The sequence below is a fragment of the Pelobates fuscus genome, chromosome 4 (genome assembly GCF_036172605.1).
Source record: "Pelobates fuscus isolate aPelFus1 chromosome 4, aPelFus1.pri, whole genome shotgun sequence".
NCBI classification, from domain to species: domain Eukaryota; kingdom Metazoa; phylum Chordata; class Amphibia; order Anura; family Pelobatidae; genus Pelobates; species Pelobates fuscus.
This window is the reverse complement of record NC_086320.1, coordinates 375,371,269-375,383,912: the sequence shown is the minus strand read 5'-3', so window position 1 is coordinate 375,383,912 and position 12,644 is coordinate 375,371,269.

Below are 12,644 nucleotides of genomic sequence, written 5' to 3'. Positions count from 1 at the left end.
CCCATTTGTCTGGTTGGTCGGTCGGTGCAAGGTCTCCCTAGCACCCCCGGTGCATCTGTCCCCTTCTTTTCTCCTCCAGGCCTGCTCCGGCCGTGCAACTGGGAACACTGCAGTGCTGTGGGCACTCAGGGATGTCGGTAGTCCGGCAGACTCCCACCCCTGAAAAGTCCTCGGCCCCTTATCCCCTGCACCTCCCCAACTCCCACAGTTCCCCGTCGGAGCTCCAGCCCCTTGGTGCCTCACCCTTCTCCGGTCTCACACTTGTCGCCAGTGCTCGCCTCCCCGGTCACCGGTCCGCCGGGGATCCAGCTCGCCCCGGCAACACAGGGCTCGCAAAGTTGGGGGCATCCTTCCCTGGACCACCACCAAATCCTGGGATAAGGGCCGGCTCCGCGCCGTCCCATCTGCCGCCTGGGGGGGTCCATCCGTGGGATCCGTCGCACCGAGGGCCCAGGCGACCCCGCATGCCTCCCTGCGGCTTGCGCTTTCGGCGGCCATCTTGGCGTGGGGATGGGCTCCCCAATATGTGGCCCTTCTGCCTCCAGTCTCCGGAGATTTGGCTCGTGGGCCGGGATCACCCCCGCCGGCCCAAGGGGGGGGAGCGGGGCGGGTCCGGTTCCCCTCTCTCCCTCAGCCTTCTTGTCTCGTGGCTCCAGCCGTTGCCGTGTGTGTGTAGGCCTCATGGGCTCAATTTGCTCCGGTTAAGCGGGTTGCGCGGCGATGGCTTAGCAGGTGTCCCTGTGTTTTGCTCCCGTGCCTCTCCCCTGCTCCAGGTGGGCTTTTGGTGCCTTATATTAGTGTGTGTTGGCTTGTTTTAGCCACCCAGAGCCGGAGCCGGCATGGATGGCTGCCGCTCAGCTCGGCGGCCCGGCCCCGCCCCCAATTTCTGGCAATTTTTTGGGGAATTTAGTAAATTGGCTTTTGTTGGACCACAAATCCCTTAAACTTCAGCACACACTGTTAAATGGTTACCTGTCCTTTTATTGCCCCCCCTCCCCCCCCGCTAGCCAGGGGTGGGGGTACTGTGGTGGACAGTAATCTGTCTGTCCACTTTATTAATTTTAAAATCCCCCACCCAATGCTCATTGATGTGGGCACAGAGAGAGGAGCAGATAGTCCCCCCCCTTGTTATTTGAGCAGCCCAGTCACTGAATTCTGATCTTATTTGATTTATTAAATATGAGAATTGCCACTGCGGTCGGAATTAGTTAATTTTCACTGGATTTTGTCCATCCGGACAGTGTTTAGTGAATAACCCTTTTACACTGCATTTGTGTCATACTATGGATATTGTAAATTGTAGTTAAGGAAAAAAATGGACAAAAGTAAAATTTGAAACTTCCTTAGGTTGCTAAGTCTGGTTGAGCACAGTGGGAGTTATAGTCTGCAGCCAAGTGTCACAAAGGTTGCCAACTCCTGATCTTTAGATATAACAAAATGTTCACCACTAGAGGGTGCTGTCACACAGCTATAGCGTCTTCTGACCTCGTATCGAGTGCACATGACTTAATGCAATAGATGAATTGAACGGGTTTCGGTTGCCATTGGATAGATACAGTGAAGATAAAATGTGATTTCATTTTTGAAACAATATTATCTTTACAAGCTGCCTGATATTTTGATGTATAATTATTATTATTAAGAAAGCACTATAAATTCTGCAATGCGGTATGTACTACAACTAAATCATTCATTTTAAGCAGCTGAGACTAAACCAGGGGAAAGACAGGAACAAGGGGTAACAATCACTCTGCTCACGTGAGCTTACAGTCTAGAGACATTGGGTAGAATTACATGAATTACACGAAAAAGACCGGGAAAGCAAGATAAGATGTGTTAAAGCAACAGAATCCCTAATAGCTCAGTGTAATTGTTATGTTGCCAAGTGGCAAGGTGACCTTTACCTTGTTTTTTGGGCTAATCCTTTTGGGCGGTAGACTGACAAGATTGGGCCTTTTTTTTGCACCCCTGAGCCAATCATCGCTGCCCAGGTGGGAAGGAACTGATTTTTATATAAATTCCGCAAGTCTAGTTCTGAGCGTAAAAGGAAAGAGAACCCAAGAATCACACAGGGGGACAGGAACATTTATATAAAAATAACACTTTATTCTAAATAATATACAAGGCAAATAAAAATATACATACGGTAAACGAGTCTGTGTGTACATACTCCTATAGAAGCATGTCGCTAGACACAAAATCTAAAAACATAGGTCTCGAAAACAAAAAAATAAAAATAAAAGTAAAACTAAGAATCTTGGAGACTACCTCTGGAAGAGATAGTGAGGTTGGAGACACTCAATAAACGGCCAGCTGGTGTGTTGAATAGTCTGAAAAAATCCAAGGGATCCCTTGAGACAATGTACTTAGTACCCAACGTGGATAATCGCAGGTGGTCTTCCTGAGGATTGTATGATCCTTACTGTTTGTTGTAGTATTTCAGTCCTGTAAGATGTGGGTGTCCTGTCACTTCAGTGTCTCTCCTGTTTGCGTGTGTCTGATTACAGGAGGATCGTGATCCGGGCACTCCGGCAGTTCAAAGGTGAGCAGCTGGTGGTGTTCAGTGATTCCTCGCTCTAGTTCTGAGCGGGCAGACTATGGGTACATTAAGGAGATGATTCTATTAGCATTCAAGCAAATCAACACATGGGGGCGCCATTTTTATTTCAAATGTGGGTTTTGTAAACATTGCCTCTGACAGGGGTGTTCGTTAAAAGGTGTATTGTTAGGAATTCAAATTTTAGGCCAAGGTAACTGAATTGAAAACATGGATGATTTTAAGGAAATTTCCATTTTGGCTCACCTTTCCAGCATATCATCCTCAGCCATGTTTTCCAGCATATCTTCCTCAGCCATGCTACTATCTGGTTCTAGATTTACAAACCCAAGATGTAATTTAACTGTAGGAGGAAACTTCTTCAAACACTTTTTCCATGAGAGGCATAGTGCGTGAGCTGGGGCTCAAAACCGTTTCTGTACCGTGAAATTTAAATATTTAATTACTAAGACGTGGCTTAAAGAATGCTGATAGGTTAAGTGTAATTTAACGGTTGGGTAAAACAGATCCAAAGATTCGAAGAAAAGGCTAATCGTTATGAAATAATCATACTTTGAAGTAAAGGAAGTGCTAAATATTTTACTGGTCAGTTCTGAGCTTTAACATGTACACCATTTAAATTCATTAAATATAAATACAGAGCTACATTTTTGGATTCTTTATAAATTCGTCTTTAAAAAAAAGAATACACCAATTACATCAATGAGCAAAGCACTGCACATCATAAGCCAGATGACTTTTCACAGCAGTAAATGGTACGAAGGATTTGTCTAATCATTTCATGATGGGGTTAATGGTGTACTACTGGCTCATAATTTGGTATGAAAAAGGATCTACTTGTAACGGGGGTTTGGGGATGCCCCCTAGTGTCTTTGGGGTCCTTAAACCTAGTTAATTCACTATGCCTGACAGGCGGATCCTGAGCCTCCGCTATCTGGGAGCTGGGGTACATGTCTGCGGCAGCGCCTCCACCCAGTGGAACATCCGGGGTAGGGATGTGGGGTCCCACTGGGAACATACTTGGTGCAATAAGACTGACACAGCCTAACTGGAACTAACTGTATATGGTAAATAACAATTGAACCGACACACATAGGAAAATACAATGGCGTAACAGATAACAATGCAAATGTGGACTTTCCCCACTCACCCACCAGCACACCTGCGTCCCACCCCTTATCTTCGCCCTAGCGGCCGTTGGTGCACATAGGAGAGTTGGGGCCCTAATAAGTCCTGCTCCACAGAGTCACTGACACAGCCTCAGATGTGTAATGTCTGTACGGGACCTCAGAGTCTTTACTGTGAGTGAGAAGACAGGTGCCCTGTGGTGATACAGGGAGAGGTTTGGCTTACCCTCACAACACAATTAACCAGGTAGTCAGTAGCAGTCTCCTCTCACTGGATTCACCAAACGTCTGGGCTCAATGCTTGTCTTTGCCAGCAGGTCCCTCTCTCATCTGGTGTGATCTTGGGTGAAACAAGTTCTCTCTGCCAGGTTCCATCTCTTTTTACAGTCTCTCACATGTCCTCCATTTCAGCTCAGCATGTCATCCTTCTAGAATCCTTTTAGGCCCTCCTTCCCCAGAGCTGTGTAGGAAATCCTCCCAGGAACTGATGATGCCACACTCCTCCCACTGATTTCAGCAAGTCATGTGATCAATAGTGATGTACCGAACTGTCCGCCGGCGGACAGTTCCCGGCGAAATTAGCTTGTTCGCGTTCGCCGCGGCGGGTGGACACATGCGCAGTTCGATCCGCCCCCTATTCGTCATCATTGGGCAAACTTTGACCCTGTGCCTCTCGGTCAGCAGACACATTACAGCCAATCAGCAGCACTCCCTCCCTTCCACACCCTCCAACCTCCCTCCCAGCATCCATTTTCGATTCATTCGGAAGATGCATGCTTAGTGAGAGGAGGGAAAGTTTAGCTGCTGCTGATTACATAGGGAAATTGATAGCTAGGCTAGGGTATTCAGTGTCCACTACAATCCTGAAGGACTCATCTGATCTCTGCTGTAAGGACAGCACCCCAAAAAGCCCTTTTTAGGGCTATAACATCAGGCTGCTTTTTTTTTTTTTTTTTCCTGTGTAATGTAATTGCAGGTGCCTGCCTGCCAGCCTGTGTGTCAGGCTCACAGCATATACTGTGCCCACTTGCCCAGTGCCACCACTCATATCTGTTTTAACCCCTTGAGGACGCAGGACGGTTCAGGACCGTCATCGGCATTTTCCCATTGCCGGCCGACGACGGTCCTGAACCGTCCTAAATTTAAAATGTACTTACCCGATCGCCGTTGTTCCCCCGGCGGCGATCGGCGGTGCTCCCGGTGTGGGGAGACTGCCTGCAGCCCAGACAGTCTCCCCATGGCGGATTAGGACCCCTGGGGCCATGTGATCGCCCAACAGGGCGACCACATGGTCACAATAGGTGTCCTAGTCTCTGCCTGCAGGGGGACTGTCTGTGCTGACAGGCAGTCTCCCTGCTAGTGTAAAATCATAAAAAAAATTAAAGTTATAGTTAATAAAAAAAATATATATTATTATATATGTGTATATATATGATATATAGACATATATTATACCTATATAATATATGTCTATATATCATATATATAATGTCATGCTAAGTGTATTTTTATATTAATATGTACATATATTAATATAAAAATACACTTATAATTAATTTACACACGTATATATATAATATATATAATAACTATATATATTGTATATATATATTATTATAAAATACGAATAATAAATAATTTAAATTAAAAAATTAAAAATAATAATAAAAAATTAAAAAAAAATTATATATCTATACGAAATTTTATTCTAACTGTATTTTGATATTAATATATATATATTTATATCAAAATACACTTAGAATGAAATTGTATATATATCTATGTATATATAAATAAATAAAAAGAATGCAAACTATTCATATGTCAATATACAAAATTACATAAATAATTATATAAATATACACGTAGACTTCAAATATATAAATATGCATATATATTTAAATTCTATGTGCGTATTTATGTAATATTTTTACATAATTAAGTTATTTTATTGATTGCAATTTAAGGGACCTGCCTGCCAAACCAGGCCGAAAGTCCAGAGAATTTAATTTGCTATCACTGTATTTTACCCTGTAACGTTCTACGACACCCTAAAACCTGTACATGGGGGGTACTGTTTTACTCGGGAGACTTCGCTGAACACAAATATTAGTGATTCAAAACAGTAAAACATATCACAGCGATAATATTGTCAGTGAAAGTGACTTTTTTTGCATTTTTCACACACAAACAGCACTTTTACTGATGATATAATTGTTGTGATACATTTTCCAGTTTTGAAACACTAATATTTGTGTTCAGCAAAGTCTCCTGAGTAGAACAGGACCCCCCATGTACAGGTTTTATAGCGTTTTTGAAAGTTACAGGGTCAAATATATGGGTCAAATATTTTTACATTGAAAATGGCCAGGTTGGTTACGTGCCTTTGAGAGCGTATGGTAGCCCAGGAATGAGAATTACCCCCATGATGGCATACCATTTGTAAAAGAAGACAACCCAAGGTATTGCAAATGGGGTATGTCCAGTCTTTTTTAGTAACCACTTAGTCACAAACACTGGCCAAAATTAGCGTTCAATTTAGTTTTTTACTTTTTTCACACACAAACAAATATGAACGCTAACTTTGGCCAGTGTTTGCGACTAAGTGGCTACTAAAAAAGTCTGGACATACCCCATATTGAATACCCTGGGTTGTCTACTTTTAAAAAAATATGTACATGTGGGGTGTTATTTAGCAATTTATGACAGATAATAGTGTTACAATGTCACTATTGATACATTTTAAAAATGTATGTTTTGAAACCGCAATATCCTACTTGTACTTATAGCCCTATAACATGCAAAAAAAAAAGCAAAAAGCATGTAAACACTGGGTATTTTTGAACTCAGGACAACATTTTGAATCTATTTAGCAGTTTTTTTCATTCGCTTTTGTAGATGAGTAAAAGATTTTTCACATAAAATTCAAAAAACGTGTATTTTTTTCAATTTTTCATCATATTTTTTCATTTTTTAAAAATTAAATTACATGAGATTATATAAATAATGGTATGTAAAGAAAGCCCCTTTTGTCCTGAAAAAAACAATATATAATTTGTATAGGAACAGTAAATGAGAGAGCGGAAAATTACAGCTAAACACAAACACCACAAAAGTGTCAAAAAGATGCCTGGTCGCAAATGTACAACATCGCAAAAAAAGTCCAGTCCTTAAGGGGTTAACAATCGGTTAAGCTTTACATTTAAAATAAATATTTTTTTTTCACTGTAATAGAAGAGCAGTTGCCTGCCTGCCAGCTTCTGTGTGAGGTTCACATTGGATACTGTGCCTATTAGCCCAGTGCCACCACTCATATCTGTTTTAACAATTGGTTAAGCTTTAGATTTAAAATAAATAATTGTTTTTCACTGTAATAGAAGAGCAGTTGCCTGCCTGCCAGCTTCTGTGTGAGGTTGGATGCCTTGCCCATTTGCACAGTCAGTGCCACCACTCATATCTGTTTTAACAATTGGTTAAGCTTTCGATTTAAAATAAATAATTTTTTTTCACTGTAATAGAAGAGCAGTTGCCTGCCTGCCAGCTTCTGTGTGAGGTTGGATGCCTTGCCCATTTGCACAGTCAGTGCCACCACTCATATCTGTTTTAACAATTGGTTAAGCTTTCGATTTAAAAGAAATAATTTTTTTTCACTGTAATAGAAGAGCAGTTGCCTGCCTGCCAGCTTCTGTGTGAGGTTGGATGCCTTGCCCATTTGCACAGTCAGTGCCACCACTCATATCTGTTTTAACAATTGGTTAAGCTTTCGATTTAAAATAAATAATTTTTTTTCACTGTAATAGAAGAGCAGTTGCCTGCCTGCCAGCTTCTGTGTGAGGTTGGATGCCTTGCCCATTTGCACAGTCAGTGCCACCACTCATATCTGTTTTAACAATTGGTTAAGCTTTCGATTTAAAATAAATAATTTTTTTTCATTGTAATAGAAGAGCAGTTAGTTGTCTGCAAGCGTCTGTGTTTCAGGCCTACTTCAGCGTGTGCTCTGCAGACCTGTGCCAGCGTGCTTTGACAGTTGTCAATCATATCTGGTGTCTCTTTAGCGTGCTTTTACAACCAAAATTTTGTTTCCACTGTAATAGAAGAGCAGTTGCCTGCCTGCCAGCTTCTGTGTGAGGTTCACATTGGATACTGTGCCTATTAGCCCAGTGCCACCACTCATATCTGTTTTAACAATTGGTTAAGCTTTAGATTTAAAATAAATATTTTTTTTTCACGGTAATAGAAGAGCAGTTGCCTGCCTGCCAGCTTCTGTGTGAGGTTGGATGCCTTGCCCATTTGCACAGTCAGTGCCACCACTCATATCTGTTTTAACAATTGGTTAAGCTTTCGATTTAAAATAAATAATTTTTTTTCACTGTAATAGAAGAGCAGTTGCCTGCCTGACAGCTTCTGTGTGAGGTTGGATGCCTTGCCCATTTGCACAGTCAGTGCCACCACTCATATCTGTTTTAACAATTGGTTAAGCTTTTGATTTAAAATAAATAATTTTTTTTCACTGTAATAGAAGAGCAGTTGCCTGCCTGACAGCTTCTGTGTGAGGTTGGATGCCTTGCCCATTTGCACAGTCAGTGCCACCACTCATATCTGTTTTAACAATTGGTTAAGCTTTAGATTTAAAATAAATAAAAAAATTTCACTGTAATAGAAGAGCAGTTGCCTGCCTGCCAGCTTCTGTGTGAGTTTGGATGCCTTGCCCATTTGCACAGTCAGTGCCACCACTCATATCTGTTTTAACAATTGGTTAAGCTTTCGATTTAAAAGAAATAATTTTTTTTCACTGTAATAGAAGAGCAGTTGCCTGCCTGCCAGCTTCTGTGTGAGGTTGGATGCCTTGCCCATTTGCACAGTCAGTGCAACCACTCATATCTGTTTTAACAATTGGTTAAGCTTTAGATTTAAAATAAATAATTTTTTTTCACTGTAATAGAAGAGCAGTTGCCTGCCTGCCAGCTTCTGTGTGAGGTTGGATGCCTTGCCCATTTGCACAGTCAGTGCCACCACTCATATCTGTTTTAACAATTGGTTAAGCTTTCGATTTAAAATAAATAATTTTTTTTCACTGTAATAGAAGAGCAGTTGCCTGCCTGCCAGCTTCTGTGTGAGGTTGGATGCCTTGCCCATTTGCACAGTCAGTGCCACCACTCATATCTGTTTTAACAATTGGTAAAGCTTTAGATTTAAAATAAATAATTTTTTTTCACTGTAATAGAAGAGCAGTTGCCTGCCTGCCAGCTTCTGTGTGAGGTTGGATGCCTTGCCCATTTGTACAGTCAGTGCCACCACTCATATCTGTTTTAACAATTGGTTAAGCTTTCGATTTAAAAGAAATAATTTTTTTCACTGTAATAGAAGAGCAGTTGCCTGCCTGCCAGCTTCTGTGTGAGGTTGGATGCCTTGCCCAGTTGCACAGTCAGTGCAACCATTCATATCTGTTTTAACAATTGGTTAAGCTTTAGATTTAAAATAAATAATTTTTTTTCACTGTAATAGAAGAGCAGTTGCCTGCCTGCCAGCTTCTGTGTGAGGTTGGATGCCTTGCCCATTTGCACAGTCAGTGCCACCACTCATATCTGTTTTAACAATTGGTTAAGCTTTCGATTTAAAATAAATAATTTTTTTTCACTGTAATAGAAGAGCAGTTGCCTGCCTGCCAGCTTCTGTGTGAGGTTGGATGCCTTGCCCATTTGCACAGTCAGTGCAACCACTCATATCTGTTTTAACAATTGGTTAAGCTTTAGATTTAAAATAAATAATTTTTTTTCACTGTAATAGAAGAGCAGTTGCCTGCCTGCCAGCTTCTGTGTGAGGTTGGATGCCTTGCCCATTTGCACAGTCAGTGCCACCACTCATATCTGTTTTAACAATTGGTTAAGCTTTAGATTTAAAATAAATAATTGTATTCACTGTAATAGAAGAGCAGTTGCCTGCCTGCCAGCTTCTGTGTGAGGTTGGATGCCTTGCCCATTTGCACAGTCAGTGCCACCACTCATATCTGTTTTAACAATTGGTTAAGCTTTCGATTTAAAATAAATAATTTTTTTTCACTGTAATAGAAGAGCAGTTGCCTGCCTGCCAGCTTCTGTGTGAGGTTCACATTGGATACTGTGCCTATTAGCCCAGTGCCACCACTCATATCTGTTTTAACAATTGGTTAAGCTTTCGATTTAAAAGAAATATTTTTTTTTCACTGTAATAGAAGAGCAGTTAGTTGTCTGCAAGCGTCTGTGTTTCAGGCCTACTTCAGCGTGTGCTCTGCAGACCTGTGCCAGCGTGCTTTGACAGTTGCCAATCATATCTGGTGTCTCTTTAGCGTGCTTTTACAACCAAAATTTTGTTTCCACTGTAATAGAAGAGCAGTTGCCTGCCTGCCAGCTTCTGTGTGAGGTTGGATGCCTTGCCCATTTGCACAGTCAGTGCCACCACTCATATCTGTTTTAACAATTGGTTAAGCTTTAGATTTAAAATAAATAATTTTTTTTCACTGTAATAGAAGAGCAGTTGCCTGCCTGCCAGCTTCTGTGTGAGGTTGGATGCCTTGCCCATTTGCACAGTCAGTGCCACCACTCATATCTGTTTTAACAATTGGTTAAGCTTTCGATTTAAAAGAAATTATTTGTTTTCACTGTAATAGAAGAGCAGTTGCCTGCCTGCCAGATTCTGTGTGAGGTTCACATTGGATACTGTGCCTATTAGCCCAGTGCCACCACTCATATCTGTTTTAACAATTGGTTAAGCTTTCGATTTAAAAGAAATAATTTTTTTTCACTGTAATAGAAGAGCAGTTAGTTGTCTGCAAGCGTCTGTGTGTCAGGCCTACTTCAGCGTGTGCTCTGCAGACCTGTGCCAGCGTGCTTTGACAGTTGCCAATCATATCTGGTGTCTCTTTAGCGTGCTTTTACAACCAAAATTTTGTTTCCACTGTAATAGAAGAGCAGTTGCCTGCCTGCCAGCTTCTGTGTGAGGTTCACATTGGATACTGTGCCTATTAGCCCAGTGCCACCACTCATATCTGTTTTAACAATTGGTTAAGCTTTCGATTTAAAAGAAATAATTTTTTTTCACTGTAATAGAAGAGCAGTTAGTTGTCTGCAAGCGTCTGTGTTTCAGGCCTACTTCAGCGTGTGCTCTGCAGACCTGTGCCAGTGTGCTTTGACAGTTGCAACTCATATCTTGTGTCTCTATAGCGTGCTTTTACAACCAAAATTTGTTTTTCACTGTTATAGATTGAATAGCAGTTACTTGTCTTCAAGCGGGTGTCTCAGGCCTACTTCAGCGTGTGCTCTGCAGACCTGTGCCAGTGCACATTGCCAATCATATCTGGTCTCACAGTAGCTTGCACGCATAGTACCACAAATCCCACAAAAAATGACAGGCAGAGGCAGGCCACCCCGCAGGGGCCGTCGTGGTCGTGGTGCTGTGATTCCCTTTTGCCCTAGAATAATGCCCAGTTTTCAGAAGCCACGTACCCTGAACTTGAAAAGTTCTGAGGACTTAGTTGACTGGCTAGTCAGGACACCCAATCTTGTACAGCCTCCGCTCGGAACCTTGACGCACCATCCTCCTCCAGCTTAGCTTCAGGCACCTCTCAAGATAGCACTCACCCGCCTGCCACCACCACCAAAACTAGCACCACAGCCGCTTTACTTGGTATGTCAGAGGAGTTATTCACACACCCGTTTGAAGAAATGAGTGATGCGCAACCATTATTGCTAGAGGATGTAGATAACAGGGATATGTCTCAGGCAGGCAGCATTAAACACATGGAGGTACGGTGTGATGATGATGATGTTGTACCCGCTGCTGCTTCCTTTTCTGAGTTGTCAGATACAAGCGAAGCGGTTGATGATGACGATGCGTCCATGGATGTCACGTGGGTGCCCGCTAGAAGAGAAGAAGAACAGGGCGAAAGTTCAGATGGGGAGACAGAGAGGAGGAGGAGGAGACCAGTTGGAAGCAGGGGGGGGTCGTCGCAAGGAGCTAGTGGCACAGTCAGACAGCATGCATCGGCACCCAGGGTCAGCCCGACAGCACGCCAATCAACGCATGCTGTGTCCACCACCAGAATGCCGTCATTGCAGAGCTCAGCAGTGTGGCATTTTTTTTGTGTGTCTGCCTCTGACAACAGCGATGCCATTTGCAACCTGTGCCAAAGGAAACTGAGTCGTGGGAGGTCCAACACCCACCTAGGTACAACTGCTTTGCGTAGGCACATGATCTCACATCACAAACGCCTATGGGATCAACACATGAGTACAAGCAGCACGCCTACTCTAAGCCGCCATCCTCCTCCTGGTCCAGCATCTTCAGCCACGTCAACCACTGCTGTCCTTCTTGCCCCCTCTCAACCATCCGCCACTCCGTCTCCCGCCTTGAGCAGTTCCCGCTCATCTTCCCACAGTCATGTGTCTGTCAAGGACATGTTTGAGCGTAAGAAGCCAATGTCACCAAGTCACCCCCTTGCCCAGCGTCTGACAGCTGGCTTGTCCGAACTATTAGCCCGCCAGCTTTTACCATACAATCTGGTTGAGTCTGAGGCGTTCAAAAAATTTGTAGCTATTGGGACACCGCAGTGGAAGGTACCCGGCCGGAATTTCTTTTCACAAAAGGCAATCCCCAACTTGTACTCGATTGTGCAAAAGGAAGTCATGGCATGTCTGGCACACAGTGTTGGGGCAAGGGTCCATCTGACCACTGATACCTGGTCTGCAAAGCATGGTCAGGGCAGGTATATCACCTACACTGCGCATTGGGTAAACCTGCTGACGGCTGACAAGCAAGGAATGCGTGGCATTGCAGAGGAGTTGGTGACACCGCCACGAATTGCAGGCAGTCCTGCTGCCACCTCCTCTACTCCTCCTACTCCATCCTCTTCCATAACCTCCTCGGCTGAGTCCTCTTGTGCCGCTGCGTCTTGCTCCACATCAACGGCACCCCCCCAGCTCCCC